Source organism: Heptranchias perlo, chromosome 13 (genome assembly GCF_035084215.1).
Source record: "Heptranchias perlo isolate sHepPer1 chromosome 13, sHepPer1.hap1, whole genome shotgun sequence".
In the NCBI taxonomy this organism is placed as follows: Eukaryota; Metazoa; Chordata; class Chondrichthyes; order Hexanchiformes; family Hexanchidae; genus Heptranchias; species Heptranchias perlo.
Genome location: NC_090337.1, coordinates 57,474,580 through 57,492,709, shown reverse-complemented (window position 1 = coordinate 57,492,709; position 18,130 = coordinate 57,474,580). Strand labels below are relative to the sequence as shown.

The 18,130-nt window shown below is 45.4% G+C and overlaps 13 non-coding genes across 13 annotated transcripts; all 13 read right to left on the bottom strand.

The window, feature by feature from the left end:
- Positions 1-1,155: 1,155 nt before the first annotated feature.
- On the bottom strand, positions 1,156-1,274 carry trnal-caa (transfer RNA leucine (anticodon CAA)). The gene is made up of 2 exons: positions 1,237-1,274; positions 1,156-1,201 (listed from the first exon to the last, which is right to left on the bottom strand). It is a non-coding gene; the product is annotated as a tRNA-Leu (tRNA).
- Positions 1,275-2,479: 1,205 nt separating this feature from the next.
- On the bottom strand, positions 2,480-2,598 carry trnal-uaa (transfer RNA leucine (anticodon UAA)). The gene is made up of 2 exons: positions 2,561-2,598; positions 2,480-2,525 (listed from the first exon to the last, which is right to left on the bottom strand). It is a non-coding gene; the product is annotated as a tRNA-Leu (tRNA).
- Positions 2,599-3,803: 1,205 nt separating this feature from the next.
- On the bottom strand, positions 3,804-3,922 carry trnal-uaa (transfer RNA leucine (anticodon UAA)). The gene is made up of 2 exons: positions 3,885-3,922; positions 3,804-3,849 (listed from the first exon to the last, which is right to left on the bottom strand). It is a non-coding gene; the product is annotated as a tRNA-Leu (tRNA).
- Positions 3,923-5,127: 1,205 nt separating this feature from the next.
- On the bottom strand, positions 5,128-5,246 carry trnal-uaa (transfer RNA leucine (anticodon UAA)). Its single transcript has 2 exons — positions 5,209-5,246; positions 5,128-5,173 (listed from the first exon to the last, which is right to left on the bottom strand). It is a non-coding gene; the product is annotated as a tRNA-Leu (tRNA).
- Positions 5,247-6,451: 1,205 nt separating this feature from the next.
- On the bottom strand, positions 6,452-6,570 carry trnal-uaa (transfer RNA leucine (anticodon UAA)). The gene is made up of 2 exons: positions 6,533-6,570; positions 6,452-6,497 (listed from the first exon to the last, which is right to left on the bottom strand). It is a non-coding gene; the product is annotated as a tRNA-Leu (tRNA).
- Positions 6,571-7,775: 1,205 nt separating this feature from the next.
- Positions 7,776-7,894, bottom strand: trnal-uaa (transfer RNA leucine (anticodon UAA)). The gene is made up of 2 exons: positions 7,857-7,894; positions 7,776-7,821 (listed from the first exon to the last, which is right to left on the bottom strand). It is a non-coding gene; the product is annotated as a tRNA-Leu (tRNA).
- A 1,205-nt stretch (positions 7,895-9,099) lies between these two features.
- On the bottom strand, positions 9,100-9,218 carry trnal-uaa (transfer RNA leucine (anticodon UAA)). Its single transcript has 2 exons — positions 9,181-9,218; positions 9,100-9,145 (listed from the first exon to the last, which is right to left on the bottom strand). It is a non-coding gene; the product is annotated as a tRNA-Leu (tRNA).
- Positions 9,219-10,423: 1,205 nt separating this feature from the next.
- Positions 10,424-10,542, bottom strand: trnal-caa (transfer RNA leucine (anticodon CAA)). Its single transcript has 2 exons — positions 10,505-10,542; positions 10,424-10,469 (listed from the first exon to the last, which is right to left on the bottom strand). It is a non-coding gene; the product is annotated as a tRNA-Leu (tRNA).
- A 1,205-nt stretch (positions 10,543-11,747) lies between these two features.
- Positions 11,748-11,866, bottom strand: trnal-uaa (transfer RNA leucine (anticodon UAA)). The gene is made up of 2 exons: positions 11,829-11,866; positions 11,748-11,793 (listed from the first exon to the last, which is right to left on the bottom strand). It is a non-coding gene; the product is annotated as a tRNA-Leu (tRNA).
- A 1,205-nt stretch (positions 11,867-13,071) lies between these two features.
- On the bottom strand, positions 13,072-13,190 carry trnal-uaa (transfer RNA leucine (anticodon UAA)). Its single transcript has 2 exons — positions 13,153-13,190; positions 13,072-13,117 (listed from the first exon to the last, which is right to left on the bottom strand). It is a non-coding gene; the product is annotated as a tRNA-Leu (tRNA).
- Positions 13,191-14,395: 1,205 nt separating this feature from the next.
- On the bottom strand, positions 14,396-14,514 carry trnal-uaa (transfer RNA leucine (anticodon UAA)). Its single transcript has 2 exons — positions 14,477-14,514; positions 14,396-14,441 (listed from the first exon to the last, which is right to left on the bottom strand). It is a non-coding gene; the product is annotated as a tRNA-Leu (tRNA).
- Positions 14,515-15,719: 1,205 nt separating this feature from the next.
- trnal-caa (transfer RNA leucine (anticodon CAA)) lies at positions 15,720-15,838 on the bottom strand. The gene is made up of 2 exons: positions 15,801-15,838; positions 15,720-15,765 (listed from the first exon to the last, which is right to left on the bottom strand). It is a non-coding gene; the product is annotated as a tRNA-Leu (tRNA).
- A 1,205-nt stretch (positions 15,839-17,043) lies between these two features.
- Positions 17,044-17,157, bottom strand: trnal-caa (transfer RNA leucine (anticodon CAA)). Its single transcript has 2 exons — positions 17,120-17,157; positions 17,044-17,089 (listed from the first exon to the last, which is right to left on the bottom strand). It is a non-coding gene; the product is annotated as a tRNA-Leu (tRNA).
- Between the last annotated feature and the right edge of the window lie 973 nt (positions 17,158-18,130).

Here is an 18,130-nt window from a genome sequence, read left to right as displayed (position 1 = left end):
CCTGGCACTGATTCCTCCCATGCAAACACAAAACACGCACCATTCGCTCTTCTTCTATGACTTTTCAGGCAGTGTCAGTCATAAAGTTGAGCATCCCTGCAGTGAAACCAACATTCATACACATATATTTCTCACAAAACCCGTATTTTACAATCTGTCCCTTACCATCGTCCTCGCCTACATTTCTGCTTTCTCAACTTGACAAAACACAAGCAGCACAGCTGCATTCAAACACAAGCCTTTCGAAAACAAACCACAATCCAACATTGATTCCAAGCAGCACTTTTCAGCCTCTCATTCTCGTGCCTTTCCTTTTCTCACAATACATTTACTTGATGTGACAAGTGCTATTTGGAGCCCGGCTCCCCAGAAAATCACCAGGCACTACCAAACTTTGTGAGGGGAAACAAGCCACTCTGCAGGTCTTGTGCCCTTGGCCTTAAGCATTAATCTGAGCACTGCCACCTGAACGGCCCGGCCTACAAAGTCATGAACTCTGGCAACTTTTACGTGCTGATGACTGAATTGCTTGGCTCTGCTGTCTTTTTCTGGCAAACTGTTAATGTCAGAAGTAGCATTGGAAGTAATTCCCTGAGTAACGGAGCAGAATCAGCAGCCTTTGTGTGGAAGAAGTTTCATTCTATGACTCTGGTGCCCTTTTATCTGAGTAACACCACTGTCTGCAGTGGGATTGAAAGCCACAATACTAGAAAGCAATGTGGAATGCAGCAATGGAGGTAGGGTAAGAATGTAATTTTCTGTGTGTGCTGCCTTTTTTGTGTGGGAAAGGAGAAGTGTGATTTGAAATCTTATCGCTGAGGAAAAAGTTAGAATGTGGCAAGTTTTGTGAGGAAAAGAAGTCATTGTGTGAGTGGTGCCTTTCATTTCATAGTATCATAGTAGGTACAGCACAAGGGTGGCCATTCGGACCATCGTGCCTGTGCCGGCTCTTTGAAAGAGCTGCCCAATTAGGCCCAATCCGTTGCCCTTTCCACATTGCCCGTCAAATTTTTTCCCTTCAAGTACTGATCTAATTCGCTTTTGTGGGCAAATGGCAATACCGCTGAGGCACTTGAAGCGGCCACATGCAAATTGAAGCAGAGTTGAGCAGGCAGTTTGACGCTGACGGCATTTGCGTGGATTAAAAAAAGCTAATGTCAGAAGTGGGATTTGAACCCACGCCCCTAGAAAGGGACCAGAATTCACCAACCTTTAGTAAGGTAAGGATAAACAGTCCTTGAGTCTGGCGCCTTAGACCACTCGGCCATCCTGACTGTGCAATGCTACAAGCGTGTCCTCCAAAATCTGTACCCTTACTGAGCTGCCTGGCACTGATTCCTCCCATGCAAACACAAAACACGCACCATTCGCTCTTCTTCTATGACTTTTCAGGCAGTGTCAGTCATAAAGTTGAGCATCCCTGCAGTGAAACCAACATTCATACACATATATTTCTCACAAAACCCGTATTTTACAACCTGTCCCTTACCATCGTCCTCGCCTACATTTCTGCTTTCTCAACTTGACAAAACACAAGCAGCACAGCTGCATTCAAACACAAGCCTTTCGAAAACAAACCACAATCCAACATTGATTCCAAGCAGCACTTTTCAGCCTCTCATTCTCGTGCCTTTCCTTTTCTCACAATACATTTACTTGATGTGACAAGTGCTATTTGGAGCCCGGCTCCCCAGAAAATCACCAGGCACTACCAAACTTTGTGAGGGGAAACAAGCCACTCTGCAGGTCTTGTGCCCTTGGCCTTAAGCATTAATCTGAGCACTGCCACCTGAACGGCCCGGCCTACAAAGTCATGAACTCTGGCAACTTTTACGTGCTGATGACTGAATTGCTTGGCTCTGCTGTCTTTTTCTGGCAAACTGTTAATGTCAGAAGTAGCATTGGAAGTAATTCCCTGAGTAACGGAGCAGAATCAGCAGCCTTTGTGTGGAAGAAGTTTCATTCTATGACTCTGGTGCCCTTTTATCTGAGTAACACCACTGTCTGCAGTGGGATTGAAAGCCACAATACTAGAAAGCAATGTGGAATGCAGCAATGGAGGTAGGGTAAGAATGTAATTTTCTGTGTGTGCTGCCTTTTTTGTGTGGGAAAGGAGAAGTGTGATTTGAAATCTTATCGCTGAGGAAAAAGTTAGAATGTGGCAAGTTTTGTGAGGAAAAGAAGTCATTGTGTGAGTGGTGCCTTTCATTTCATAGTATCATAGTAGGTACAGCACAAGGGTGGCCATTCGGACCATCGTGCCTGTGCCGGCTCTTTGAAAGAGCTGTCCAATTAGTCCCAATCCGTTGCCCTTTCCACATTGCCCGTCAAATTTTTTCCCTTCAAGTACTGATCTAATTCGCTTTTGTGGGCAAATGGCAATACCGCTGAGGCACTTGAAGCGGCCACATGCAAATTGAAGCAGAGTTGAGCAGGCAGTTTGACGCTGACGGCATTTGCGTGGATTAAAAAAAGCTAATGTCAGAAGTGGGATTTGAACCCACGCCCCTAGAAAGGGACCAGAATTCACCAACCTTTAGTAAGGTAAGGATAAACAGTCCTTAAGTCTGGCGCCTTAGACCACTCGGCCATCCTGACTGTGCAATGCTACAAGCGTGTCCTCCAAAATCTGTACCCTTACTGAGCTGCCTGGCACTGATTCCTCCCATGCAAACACAAAACACGCACCATTCGCTCTTCTTCTATGACTTTTCAGGCAGTGTCAGTCATAAAGTTGAGCATCCCTGCAGTGAAACCAACATTCATACACATATATTTCTCACAAAACCCGTATTTTACAACCTGTCCCTTACCATCGTCCTCGCCTACATTTCTGCTTTCTCAACTTGACAAAACACAAGCAGCACAGCTGCATTCAAACACAAGCCTTTCGAAAACAAACCACAATCCAACATTGATTCCAAGCAGCACTTTTCAGCCTCTCATTCTCGTGCCTTTCCTTTTCTCACAATACATTTACTTGATGTGACAAGTGCTATTTGGAGCCCGGCTCCCCAGAAAATCACCAGGCACTACCAAACTTTGTGAGGGGAAACAAGCCACTCTGCAGGTCTTGTGCCCTTGGCCTTAAGCATTAATCTGAGCACTGCCACCTGAACGGCCCGGCCTACAAAGTCATGAACTCTGGCAACTTTTACGTGCTGATGACTGAATTGCTTGGCTCTGCTGTCTTTTTCTGGCAAACTGTTAATGTCAGAAGTAGCATTGGAAGTAATTCCCTGAGTAACGGAGCAGAATCAGCAGCCTTTGTGTGGAAGAAGTTTCATTCTATGACTCTGGTGCCCTTTTATCTGAGTAACACCACTGTCTGCAGTGGGATTGAAAGCCACAATACTAGAAAGCAATGTGGAATGCAGCAATGGAGGTAGGGTAAGAATGTAATTTTCTGTGTGTGCTGCCTTTTTTGTGTGGGAAAGGAGAAGTGTGATTTGAAATCTTATCGCTGAGGAAAAAGTTAGAATGTGGCAAGTTTTGTGAGGAAAAGAAGTCATTGTGTGAGTGGTGCCTTTCATTTCATAGTATCATAGTAGGTACAGCACAAGGGTGGCCATTCGGACCATCGTGCCTGTGCCGGCTCTTTGAAAGAGCTGTCCAATTAGTCCCAATCCGTTGCCCTTTCCACATTGCCCGTCAAATTTTTTCCCTTCAAGTACTGATCTAATTCGCTTTTGTGGGCAAATGGCAATACCGCTGAGGCACTTGAAGCGGCCACATGCAAATTGAAGCAGAGTTGAGCAGGCAGTTTGACGCTGACGGCATTTGCGTGGATTAAAAAAAGCTAATGTCAGAAGTGGGATTTGAACCCACGCCCCTAGAAAGGGACCAGAATTCACCAACCTTTAGTAAGGTAAGGATAAACAGTCCTTAAGTCTGGCGCCTTAGACCACTCGGCCATCCTGACTGTGCAATGCTACAAGCGTGTCCTCCAAAATCTGTACCCTTACTGAGCTGCCTGGCACTGATTCCTCCCATGCAAACACAAAACACGCACCATTCGCTCTTCTTCTATGACTTTTCAGGCAGTGTCAGTCATAAAGTTGAGCATCCCTGCAGTGAAACCAACATTCATACACATATATTTCTCACAAAACCCGTATTTTACAACCTGTCCCTTACCATCGTCCTCGCCTACATTTCTGCTTTCTCAACTTGACAAAACACAAGCAGCACAGCTGCATTCAAACACAAGCCTTTCGAAAACAAACCACAATCCAACATTGATTCCAAGCAGCACTTTTCAGCCTCTCATTCTCGTGCCTTTCCTTTTCTCACAATACATTTACTTGATGTGACAAGTGCTATTTGGAGCCCGGCTCCCCAGAAAATCACCAGGCACTACCAAACTTTGTGAGGGGAAACAAGCCACTCTGCAGGTCTTGTGCCCTTGGCCTTAAGCATTAATCTGAGCACTGCCACCTGAACGGCCCGGCCTACAAAGTCATGAACTCTGGCAACTTTTACGTGCTGATGACTGAATTGCTTGGCTCTGCTGTCTTTTTCTGGCAAACTGTTAATGTCAGAAGTAGCATTGGAAGTAATTCCCTGAGTAACGGAGCAGAATCAGCAGCCTTTGTGTGGAAGAAGTTTCATTCTATGACTCTGGTGCCCTTTTATCTGAGTAACACCACTGTCTGCAGTGGGATTGAAAGCCACAATACTAGAAAGCAATGTGGAATGCAGCAATGGAGGTAGGGTAAGAATGTAATTTTCTGTGTGTGCTGCCTTTTTTGTGTGGGAAAGGAGAAGTGTGATTTGAAATCTTATCGCTGAGGAAAAAGTTAGAATGTGGCAAGTTTTGTGAGGAAAAGAAGTCATTGTGTGAGTGGTGCCTTTCATTTCATAGTATCATAGTAGGTACAGCACAAGGGTGGCCATTCGGACCATCGTGCCTGTGCCGGCTCTTTGAAAGAGCTGTCCAATTAGTCCCAATCCGTTGCCCTTTCCACATTGCCCGTCAAATTTTTTCCCTTCAAGTACTGATCTAATTCGCTTTTGTGGGCAAATGGCAATACCGCTGAGGCACTTGAAGCGGCCACATGCAAATTGAAGCAGAGTTGAGCAGGCAGTTTGACGCTGACGGCATTTGCGTGGATTAAAAAAAGCTAATGTCAGAAGTGGGATTTGAACCCACGCCCCTAGAAAGGGACCAGAATTCACCAACCTTTAGTAAGGTAAGGATAAACAGTCCTTAAGTCTGGCGCCTTAGACCACTCGGCCATCCTGACTGTGCAATGCTACAAGCGTGTCCTCCAAAATCTGTACCCTTACTGAGCTGCCTGGCACTGATTCCTCCCATGCAAACACAAAACACGCACCATTCGCTCTTCTTCTATGACTTTTCAGGCAGTGTCAGTCATAAAGTTGAGCATCCCTGCAGTGAAACCAACATTCATACACATATATTTCTCACAAAACCCGTATTTTACAACCTGTCCCTTACCATCGTCCTCGCCTACATTTCTGCTTTCTCAACTTGACAAAACACAAGCAGCACAGCTGCATTCAAACACAAGCCTTTCGAAAACAAACCACAATCCAACATTGATTCCAAGCAGCACTTTTCAGCCTCTCATTCTCGTGCCTTTCCTTTTCTCACAATACATTTACTTGATGTGACAAGTGCTATTTGGAGCCCGGCTCCCCAGAAAATCACCAGGCACTACCAAACTTTGTGAGGGGAAACAAGCCACTCTGCAGGTCTTGTGCCCTTGGCCTTAAGCATTAATCTGAGCACTGCCACCTGAACGGCCCGGCCTACAAAGTCATGAACTCTGGCAACTTTTACGTGCTGATGACTGAATTGCTTGGCTCTGCTGTCTTTTTCTGGCAAACTGTTAATGTCAGAAGTAGCATTGGAAGTAATTCCCTGAGTAACGGAGCAGAATCAGCAGCCTTTGTGTGGAAGAAGTTTCATTCTATGACTCTGGTGCCCTTTTATCTGAGTAACACCACTGTCTGCAGTGGGATTGAAAGCCACAATACTAGAAAGCAATGTGGAATGCAGCAATGGAGGTAGGGTAAGAATGTAATTTTCTGTGTGTGCTGCCTTTTTTGTGTGGGAAAGGAGAAGTGTGATTTGAAATCTTATCGCTGAGGAAAAAGTTAGAATGTGGCAAGTTTTGTGAGGAAAAGAAGTCATTGTGTGAGTGGTGCCTTTCATTTCATAGTATCATAGTAGGTACAGCACAAGGGTGGCCATTCGGACCATCGTGCCTGTGCCGGCTCTTTGAAAGAGCTGTCCAATTAGTCCCAATCCGTTGCCCTTTCCACATTGCCCGTCAAATTTTTTCCCTTCAAGTACTGATCTAATTCGCTTTTGTGGGCAAATGGCAATACCGCTGAGGCACTTGAAGCGGCCACATGCAAATTGAAGCAGAGTTGAGCAGGCAGTTTGACGCTGACGGCATTTGCGTGGATTAAAAAAAGCTAATGTCAGAAGTGGGATTTGAACCCACGCCCCTAGAAAGGGACCAGAATTCACCAACCTTTAGTAAGGTAAGGATAAACAGTCCTTAAGTCTGGCGCCTTAGACCACTCGGCCATCCTGACTGTGCAATGCTACAAGCGTGTCCTCCAAAATCTGTACCCTTACTGAGCTGCCTGGCACTGATTCCTCCCATGCAAACACAAAACACGCACCATTCGCTCTTCTTCTATGACTTTTCAGGCAGTGTCAGTCATAAAGTTGAGCATCCCTGCAGTGAAACCAACATTCATACACATATATTTCTCACAAAACCCGTATTTTACAACCTGTCCCTTACCATCGTCCTCGCCTACATTTCTGCTTTCTCAACTTGACAAAACACAAGCAGCACAGCTGCATTCAAACACAAGCCTTTCGAAAACAAACCACAATCCAACATTGATTCCAAGCAGCACTTTTCAGCCTCTCATTCTCGTGCCTTTCCTTTTCTCACAATACATTTACTTGATGTGACAAGTGCTATTTGGAGCCCGGCTCCCCAGAAAATCACCAGGCACTACCAAACTTTGTGAGGGGAAACAAGCCACTCTGCAGGTCTTGTGCCCTTGGCCTTAAGCATTAATCTGAGCACTGCCACCTGAACGGCCCGGCCTACAAAGTCATGAACTCTGGCAACTTTTACGTGCTGATGACTGAATTGCTTGGCTCTGCTGTCTTTTTCTGGCAAACTGTTAATGTCAGAAGTAGCATTGGAAGTAATTCCCTGAGTAACGGAGCAGAATCAGCAGCCTTTGTGTGGAAGAAGTTTCATTCTATGACTCTGGTGCCCTTTTATCTGAGTAACACCACTGTCTGCAGTGGGATTGAAAGCCACAATACTAGAAAGCAATGTGGAATGCAGCAATGGAGGTAGGGTAAGAATGTAATTTTCTGTGTGTGCTGCCTTTTTTGTGTGGGAAAGGAGAAGTGTGATTTGAAATCTTATCGCTGAGGAAAAAGTTAGAATGTGGCAAGTTTTGTGAGGAAAAGAAGTCATTGTGTGAGTGGTGCCTTTCATTTCATAGTATCATAGTAGGTACAGCACAAGGGTGGCCATTCGGACCATCGTGCCTGTGCCGGCTCTTTGAAAGAGCTGTCCAATTAGTCCCAATCCGTTGCCCTTTCCACATTGCCCGTCAAATTTTTTCCCTTCAAGTACTGATCTAATTCGCTTTTGTGGGCAAATGGCAATACCGCTGAGGCACTTGAAGCGGCCACATGCAAATTGAAGCAGAGTTGAGCAGGCAGTTTGACGCTGACGGCATTTGCGTGGATTAAAAAAAGCTAATGTCAGAAGTGGGATTTGAACCCACGCCCCTAGAAAGGGACCAGAATTCACCAACCTTTAGTAAGGTAAGGATAAACAGTCCTTAAGTCTGGCGCCTTAGACCACTCGGCCATCCTGACTGTGCAATGCTACAAGCGTGTCCTCCAAAATCTGTACCCTTACTGAGCTGCCTGGCACTGATTCCTCCCATGCAAACACAAAACACGCACCATTCGCTCTTCTTCTATGACTTTTCAGGCAGTGTCAGTCATAAAGTTGAGCATCCCTGCAGTGAAACCAACATTCATACACATATATTTCTCACAAAACCCGTATTTTACAACCTGTCCCTTACCATCGTCCTCGCCTACATTTCTGCTTTCTCAACTTGACAAAACACAAGCAGCACAGCTGCATTCAAACACAAGCCTTTCGAAAACAAACCACAATCCAACATTGATTCCAAGCAGCACTTTTCAGCCTCTCATTCTCGTGCCTTTCCTTTTCTCACAATACATTTACTTGATGTGACAAGTGCTATTTGGAGCCCGGCTCCCCAGAAAATCACCAGGCACTACCAAACTTTGTGAGGGGAAACAAGCCACTCTGCAGGTCTTGTGCCCTTGGCCTTAAGCATTAATCTGAGCACTGCCACCTGAACGGCCCGGCCTACAAAGTCATGAACTCTGGCAACTTTTACGTGCTGATGACTGAATTGCTTGGCTCTGCTGTCTTTTTCTGGCAAACTGTTAATGTCAGAAGTAGCATTGGAAGTAATTCCCTGAGTAACGGAGCAGAATCAGCAGCCTTTGTGTGGAAGAAGTTTCATTCTATGACTCTGGTGCCCTTTTATCTGAGTAACACCACTGTCTGCAGTGGGATTGAAAGCCACAATACTAGAAAGCAATGTGGAATGCAGCAATGGAGGTAGGGTAAGAATGTAATTTTCTGTGTGTGCTGCCTTTTTTGTGTGGGAAAGGAGAAGTGTGATTTGAAATCTTATCGCTGAGGAAAAAGTTAGAATGTGGCAAGTTTTGTGAGGAAAAGAAGTCATTGTGTGAGTGGTGCCTTTCATTTCATAGTATCATAGTAGGTACAGCACAAGGGTGGCCATTCGGACCATCGTGCCTGTGCCGGCTCTTTGAAAGAGCTGTCCAATTAGTCCCAATCCGTTGCCCTTTCCACATTGCCCGTCAAATTTTTTCCCTTCAAGTACTGATCTAATTCGCTTTTGTGGGCAAATGGCAATACCGCTGAGGCACTTGAAGCGGCCACATGCAAATTGAAGCAGAGTTGAGCAGGCAGTTTGACGCTGACGGCATTTGCGTGGATTAAAAAAAGCTAATGTCAGAAGTGGGATTTGAACCCACGCCCCTAGAAAGGGACCAGAATTCACCAACCTTTAGTAAGGTAAGGATAAACAGTCCTTAAGTCTGGCGCCTTAGACCACTCGGCCATCCTGACTGTGCAATGCTACAAGCGTGTCCTCCAAAATCTGTACCCTTACTGAGCTGCCTGGCACTGATTCCTCCCATGCAAACACAAAACACGCACCATTCGCTCTTCTTCTATGACTTTTCAGGCAGTGTCAGTCATAAAGTTGAGCATCCCTGCAGTGAAACCAACATTCATACACATATATTTCTCACAAAACCCGTATTTTACAACCTGTCCCTTACCATCGTCCTCGCCTACATTTCTGCTTTCTCAACTTGACAAAACACAAGCAGCACAGCTGCATTCAAACACAAGCCTTTCGAAAACAAACCACAATCCAACATTGATTCCAAGCAGCACTTTTCAGCCTCTCATTCTCGTGCCTTTCCTTTTCTCACAATACATTTACTTGATGTGACAAGTGCTATTTGGAGCCCGGCTCCCCAGAAAATCACCAGGCACTACCAAACTTTGTGAGGGGAAACAAGCCACTCTGCAGGTCTTGTGCCCTTGGCCTTAAGCATTAATCTGAGCACTGCCACCTGAACGGCCCGGCCTACAAAGTCATGAACTCTGGCAACTTTTACGTGCTGATGACTGAATTGCTTGGCTCTGCTGTCTTTTTCTGGCAAACTGTTAATGTCAGAAGTAGCATTGGAAGTAATTCCCTGAGTAACGGAGCAGAATCAGCAGCCTTTGTGTGGAAGAAGTTTCATTCTATGACTCTGGTGCCCTTTTATCTGAGTAACACCACTGTCTGCAGTGGGATTGAAAGCCACAATACTAGAAAGCAATGTGGAATGCAGCAATGGAGGTAGGGTAAGAATGTAATTTTCTGTGTGTGCTGCCTTTTTTGTGTGGGAAAGGAGAAGTGTGATTTGAAATCTTATCGCTGAGGAAAAAGTTAGAATGTGGCAAGTTTTGTGAGGAAAAGAAGTCATTGTGTGAGTGGTGCCTTTCATTTCATAGTATCATAGTAGGTACAGCACAAGGGTGGCCATTCGGACCATCGTGCCTGTGCCGGCTCTTTGAAAGAGCTGTCCAATTAGTCCCAATCCGTTGCCCTTTCCACATTGCCCGTCAAATTTTTTCCCTTCAAGTACTGATCTAATTCGCTTTTGTGGGCAAATGGCAATACCGCTGAGGTACTTGAAGCGGCCACATGCAAATTGAAGCAGAGTTGAGCAGGCAGTTTGACGCTGACGGCATTTGCGTGGATTAAAAAAAGCTAATGTCAGAAGTGGGATTTGAACCCACGCCCCTAGAAAGGGACCAGAATTCACCAACCTTTAGTAAGGTAAGGATAAACAGTCCTTGAGTCTGGCGCCTTAGACCACTCGGCCATCCTGACTGTGCAATGCTACAAGCGTGTCCTCCAAAATCTGTACCCTTACTGAGCTGCCTGGCACTGATTCCTCCCATGCAAACACAAAACACGCACCATTCGCTCTTCTTCTATGACTTTTCAGGCAGTGTCAGTCATAAAGTTGAGCATCCCTGCAGTGAAACCAACATTCATACACATATATTTCTCACAAAACCGGTATTTTACAACCTGTCCCTTACCATCGTCCTCGCCTACATTTCTGCTTTCTCAACTTGACAAAACACAAGCAGCACAGCTGCATTCAAACACAAGCCTTTCGAAAATAAACCACAATCCAACATTGATTCCAAGCAGCACTTTTCAGCCTCTCATTCTCGTGCCTTTCCTTTTCTCACAATACATTTACTTGATGTGACAAGTGCTATTTGGAGCCCGGCTCCCCAGAAAATCACCAGGCACTACCAAACTTTGTGAGGGGAAACAAGCCACTCTGCAGGTCTTGTGCCCTTGGCCTTAAGCATTAATCTGAGCACTGCCACCTGAACGGCCCGGCCTACAAAGTCATGAACTCTGGCAACTTTTACGTGCTGATGACTGAATTGCTTGGCTCTGCTGTCTTTTTCTGGCAAACTGTTAATGTCAGAAGTAGCATTGGAAGTAATTCCCTGAGTAACGGAGCAGAATCAGCAGCCTTTGTGTGGAAGAAGTTTCATTCTATGACTCTGGTGCCCTTTTATCTGAGTAACACCACTGTCTGCAGTGGGATTGAAAGCCACAATACTAGAAAGCAATGTGGAATGCAGCAATGGAGGTAGGGTAAGAATGTAATTTTCTGTGTGTGCTGCCTTTTTTGTGTGGGAAAGGAGAAGTGTGATTTGAAATCTTATCGCTGAGGAAAAAGTTAGAATGTGGCAAGTTTTGTGAGGAAAAGAAGTCATTGTGTGAGTGGTGCCTTTCATTTCATAGTATCATAGTAGGTACAGCACAAGGGTGGCCATTCGGACCATCGTGCCTGTGCCGGCTCTTTGAAAGAGCTGTCCAATTAGTCCCAATCCGTTGCCCTTTCCACATTGCCCGTCAAATTTTTTCCCTTCAAGTACTGATCTAATTCGCTTTTGTGGGCAAATGGCAATACCGCTGAGGCACTTGAAGCGGCCACATGCAAATTGAAGCAGAGTTGAGCAGGCAGTTTGACGCTGACGGCATTTGCGTGGATTAAAAAAAGCTAATGTCAGAAGTGGGATTTGAACCCACGCCCCTAGAAAGGGACCAGAATTCACCAACCTTTAGTAAGGTAAGGATAAACAGTCCTTAAGTCTGGCGCCTTAGACCACTCGGCCATCCTGACTGTGCAATGCTACAAGCGTGTCCTCCAAAATCTGTACCCTTACTGAGCTGCCTGGCACTGATTCCTCCCATGCAAACACAAAACACGCACCATTCGCTCTTCTTCTATGACTTTTCAGGCAGTGTCAGTCATAAAGTTGAGCATCCCTGCAGTGAAACCAACATTCATACACATATATTTCTCACAAAACCCGTATTTTACAACCTGTCCCTTACCATCGTCCTCGCCTACATTTCTGCTTTCTCAACTTGACAAAACACAAGCAGCACAGCTGCATTCAAACACAAGCCTTTCGAAAACAAACCACAATCCAACATTGATTCCAAGCAGCACTTTTCAGCCTCTCATTCTCGTGCCTTTCCTTTTCTCACAATACATTTACTTGATGTGACAAGTGCTATTTGGAGCCCGGCTCCCCAGAAAATCACCAGGCACTACCAAACTTTGTGAGGGGAAACAAGCCACTCTGCAGGTCTTGTGCCCTTGGCCTTAAGCATTAATCTGAGCACTGCCACCTGAACGGCCCGGCCTACAAAGTCATGAACTCTGGCAACTTTTACGTGCTGATGACTGAATTGCTTGGCTCTGCTGTCTTTTTCTGGCAAACTGTTAATGTCAGAAGTAGCATTGGAAGTAATTCCCTGAGTAACGGAGCAGAATCAGCAGCCTTTGTGTGGAAGAAGTTTCATTCTATGACTCTGGTGCCCTTTTATCTGAGTAACACCACTGTCTGCAGTGGGATTGAAAGCCACAATACTAGAAAGCAATGTGGAATGCAGCAATGGAGGTAGGGTAAGAATGTAATTTTCTGTGTGTGCTGCCTTTTTTGTGTGGGAAAGGAGAAGTGTGATTTGAAATCTTATCGCTGAGGAAAAAGTTAGAATGTGGCAAGTTTTGTGAGGAAAAGAAGTCATTGTGTGAGTGGTGCCTTTCATTTCATAGTATCATAGTAGGTACAGCACAAGGGTGGCCATTCGGACCATCGTGCCTGTGCCGGCTCTTTGAAAGAGCTGTCCAATTAGTCCCAATCCGTTGCCCTTTCCACATTGCCCGTCAAATTTTTTCCCTTCAAGTACTGATCTAATTCGCTTTTGTGGGCAAATGGCAATACCGCTGAGGCACTTGAAGCGGCCACATGCAAATTGAAGCAGAGTTGAGCAGGCAGTTTGACGCTGACGGCATTTGCGTGGATTAAAAAAAGCTAATGTCAGAAGTGGGATTTGAACCCACGCCCCTAGAAAGGGACCAGAATTCACCAACCTTTAGTAAGGTAAGGATAAACAGTCCTTAAGTCTGGCGCCTTAGACCACTCGGCCATCCTGACTGTGCAATGCTACAAGCGTGTCCTCCAAAATCTGTACCCTTACTGAGCTGCCTGGCACTGATTCCTCCCATGCAAACACAAAACACGCACCATTCGCTCTTCTTCTATGACTTTTCAGGCAGTGTCAGTCATAAAGTTGAGCATCCCTGCAGTGAAACCAACATTCATACACATATATTTCTCACAAAACCCGTATTTTACAACCTGTCCCTTACCATCGTCCTCGCCTACATTTCTGCTTTCTCAACTTGACAAAACACAAGCAGCACAGCTGCATTCAAACACAAGCCTTTCGAAAACAAACCACAATCCAACATTGATTCCAAGCAGCACTTTTCAGCCTCTCATTCTCGTGCCTTTCCTTTTCTCACAATACATTTACTTGATGTGACAAGTGCTATTTGGAGCCCGGCTCCCCAGAAAATCACCAGGCACTACCAAACTTTGTGAGGGGAAACAAGCCACTCTGCAGGTCTTGTGCCCTTGGCCTTAAGCATTAATCTGAGCACTGCCACCTGAACGGCCCGGCCTACAAAGTCATGAACTCTGGCAACTTTTACGTGCTGATGACTGAATTGCTTGGCTCTGCTGTCTTTTTCTGGCAAACTGTTAATGTCAGAAGTAGCATTGGAAGTAATTCCCTGAGTAACGGAGCAGAATCAGCAGCCTTTGTGTGGAAGAAGTTTCATTCTATGACTCTGGTGCCCTTTTATCTGAGTAACACCACTGTCTGCAGTGGGATTGAAAGCCACAATACTAGAAAGCAATGTGGAATGCAGCAATGGAGGTAGGGTAAGAATGTAATTTTCTGTGTGTGCTGCCTTTTTTGTGTGGGAAAGGAGAAGTGTGATTTGAAATCTTATCGCTGAGGAAAAAGTTAGAATGTGGCAAGTTTTGTGAGGAAAAGAAGTCATTGTGTGAGTGGTGCCTTTCATTTCATAGTATCATAGTAGGTACAGCACAAGGGTGGCCATTCGGACCATCGTGCCTGTGCCGGCTCTTTGAAAGAGCTGTCCAATTAGTCCCAATCCGTTGCCCTTTCCACATTGCCCGTCAAATTTTTTCCCTTCAAGTACTGATCTAATTCGCTTTTGTGGGCAAATGGCAATACCGCTGAGGCACTTGAAGCGGCCACATGCAAATTGAAGCAGAGTTGAGCAGGCAGTTTGACGCTGACGGCATTTGCGTGGATTAAAAAAAGCTAATGTCAGAAGTGGGATTTGAACCCACGCCCCTAGAAAGGGACCAGAATTCACCAACCTTTAGTAAGGTAAGGATAAACAGTCCTTAAGTCTGGCGCCTTAGACCACTCGGCCATCCTGACTGTGCAATGCTACAAGCGTGTCCTCCAAAATCTGTACCCTTACTGAGCTGCCTGGCACTGATTCCTCCCATGCAAACACAAAACACGCACCATTCGCTCTTCTTCTATGACTTTTCAGGCAGTGTCAGTCATAAAGTTGAGCATCCCTGCAGTGAAACCAACATTCATACACATATATTTCTCACAAAACCCGTATTTTACAACCTGTCCCTTACCATCGTCCTCGCCTACATTTCTGCTTTCTCAACTTGACAAAACACAAGCAGCACAGCTGCATTCAAACACAAGCCTTTCGAAAACAAACCACAATCCAACATTGATTCCAAGCAGCACTTTTCAGCCTCTCATTCTCGTGCCTTTCCTTTTCTCACAATACATTTACTTGATGTGACAAGTGCTATTTGGAGCCCGGCTCCCCAGAAAATCACCAGGCACTACCAAACTTTGTGAGGGGAAACAAGCCACTCTGCAGGTCTTGTGCCCTTGGCCTTAAGCATTAATCTGAGCACTGCCACCTGAACGGCCCGGCCTACAAAGTCATGAACTCTGGCAACTTTTACGTGCTGATGACTGAATTGCTTGGCTCTGCTGTCTTTTTCTGGCAAACTGTTAATGTCAGAAGTAGCATTGGAAGTAATTCCCTGAGTAACGGAGCAGAATCAGCAGCCTTTGTGTGGAAGAAGTTTCATTCTATGACTCTGGTGCCCTTTTATCTGAGTAACACCACTGTCTGCAGTGGGATTGAAAGCCACAATACTAGAAAGCAATGTGGAATGCAGCAATGGAGGTAGGGTAAGAATGTAATTTTCTGTGTGTGCTGCCTTTTTTGTGTGGGAAAGGAGAAGTGTGATTTGAAATCTTATCGCTGAGGAAAAAGTTAGAATGTGGCAAGTTTTGTGAGGAAAAGAAGTCATTGTGTGAGTGGTGCCTTTCATTTCATAGTATCATAGTAGGTACAGCACAAGGGTGGCCATTCGGACCATCGTGCCTGTGCCGGCTCTTTGAAAGAGCTGTCCAATTAGTCCCAATCCGTTGCCCTTTCCACATTGCCCGTCAAATTTTTTCCCTTCAAGTACTGATCTAATTCGCTTTTGTGGGCAAATGGCAATACCGCTGAGGTACTTGAAGCGGCCACATGCAAATTGAAGCAGAGTTGAGCAGGCAGTTTGACGCTGACGGCATTTGCGTGGATTAAAAAAAGCTAATGTCAGAAGTGGGATTTGAACCCACGCCCCTAGAAAGGGACCAGAATTCACCAACCTTTAGTAAGGTAAGGATAAACAGTCCTTGAGTCTGGCGCCTTAGACCACTCGGCCATCCTGACTGTGCAATGCTACAAGCGTGTCCTCCAAAATCTGTACCCTTACTGAGCTGCCTGGCACTGATTCCTCCCATGCAAACACAAAACACGCACCATTCGCTCTTCTTCTATGACTTTTCAGGCAGTGTCAGTCATAAAGTTGAGCATCCCTGCAGTGAAACCAACATTCATACACATATATTTCTCACAAAACCGGTATTTTACAACCTGTCCCTTACCATCGTCCTCGCCTACATTTCTGCTTTCTCAACTTGACAAAACACAAGCAGCACAGCTGCATTCAAACACAAGCCTTTCGAAAATAAACCACAATCCAACATTGATTCCAAGCAGCACTTTTCAGCCTCTCATTCTCGTGCCTTTCCTTTTCTCACAATACATTTACTTGATGTGACAAGTGCTATTTGGAGCCCGGCTCCCCAGAAAATCACCAGGCACTACCAAACTTTGTGAGGGGAAACAAGCCACTCTGCAGGTCTTGTGCCCTTGGCCTTAAGCATTAATCTGAGCACTGCCACCTGAACGGCCCGGCCTACAAAGTCATGAACTCTGGCAACTTTTACGTGCTGATGACTGAATTGCTTGGCTCTGCTGTCTTTTTCTGGCAAACTGTTAATGTCAGAAGTAGCATTGGAAGTAATTCCCTGAGTAACGGAGCAGAATCAGCAGCCTTTGTGTGGAAGAAGTTTCATTCTATGACTCTGGTGCCCTTTTATCTGAGTAACACCACTGTCAGCAGTGGGATTGAAAGCCACAATACTAGAAAGCAATGTGGAATGCAGCAATGGAGGTAGGGCAAGAATGTAATTTTCTGTGTGTGCTGCCTTTTTTGTGTGGGAAAGGAGAAGTGTGATTTGAAATCTTATCGCTGAGGAAAAAGTTAGAATGTGGCAAGTTTTGTGAGGAAAAGAAGTCATTGTGTGAGTGGTGCCTTTCATTTCATAGTATCATAGTAGGTACAGCACAAGGGTGGCCATTCGGACCATCGTGCCTGTGCCGGCTCTTTGAAAGAGCTGTCCAATTAGTCCCAATCCGTTGCCCTTTCCACATTGCCCGTCAAATTTTTTCCCTTCAAGTACTGATCTAATTCGCTTTTGTGGGCAAATGGCAATACCGCTGAGGTACTTGAAGCGGCCACATGCAAATTGAAGCAGAGTTGAGCAGGCAGTTTGACGCTGACGGCATTTGCGTGGATTAAAAAAAGCTAATGTCAGAAGTGGGATTTGAACCCACGCCCCTAGAAAGGGACCAGAATTCACCAACCTTTTGGAGGGATAAAGAGTCCTTGAGTCTGGCGCCTTAGACCACTCGGCCATCCTGACTGTGCAATGCTACAAGCGTGTCCTCCAAAATCTGTCCCCTTACTGAGCTGCCTGGCACTGATTCCTCCCATGCAAACACAAAACACGCACCATTCGCTCTTCTTCTATGACTTTTCAGGCAGTGTCAGTCATAAAGTTGAGCATCCCTGCAGTGAAACCAACATTCATACACATATATTTCTCACAAAACCCGTATTTTACAACCTGTCCCTTACCATCGTCCTCGCCTACATTTCTGCTTTCTCAACTTGACAAAACACAAGCAGCACAGCTGCATTCAAACACAAGCCTTTCGAAAACAAACCACAATCCAACATTGATTCCAAGCAGCACTTTTCAGCCTCTCATTCTCGTGCCTTTCCTTTTCTCACAATACATTTACTTGATGTGACAAGTGCTATTTGAAGCCCGGCTCCCCAGAAAATCACCAGGCACTACCAAACTTTGTGAGGGGAAACAAGCCACTCTGCAGGTCTTGTGCCCTTGGCCTTAAGCATTAATCTGAGCACTGCCACCTGAACGGCCCGGCCTACAAAGTCATGAACTCTGGCAACTTTTACGTGCTGATGACTGAATTGCTTGGCTCTGCTGTCTTTTTCTGGCAAACTGTTAATGTCAGAAGTAGCATTGGAAGTAATTCCCTGAGTAACGGAGCAGAATCAGCAGCCTTTGTGTGGAAGAAGTTTCATTCTATGACTCTGGTGCCCTTTTATCTGAGTAACACCACTGTCTGCAGTGGGATTGAAAGCCACAATACTAGAAAGCAATGTGGAATGCAGCAATGGAGGTAGGGTAAGAATGTAATTTTCTGTGTGTGCTGCCTTTTTTGTGTGGGAAAGGAGAAGTGTGATTTGAAATCTTATCGCTGAGGAAAAAGTTAGAATGTGGCAAGTTTTGTGAGGAAAAGAAGTCATTGTGTGAGTGGTGCCTTTCATTTCATAGTATCATAGTAGGTACAGCACAAGGGTGGCCA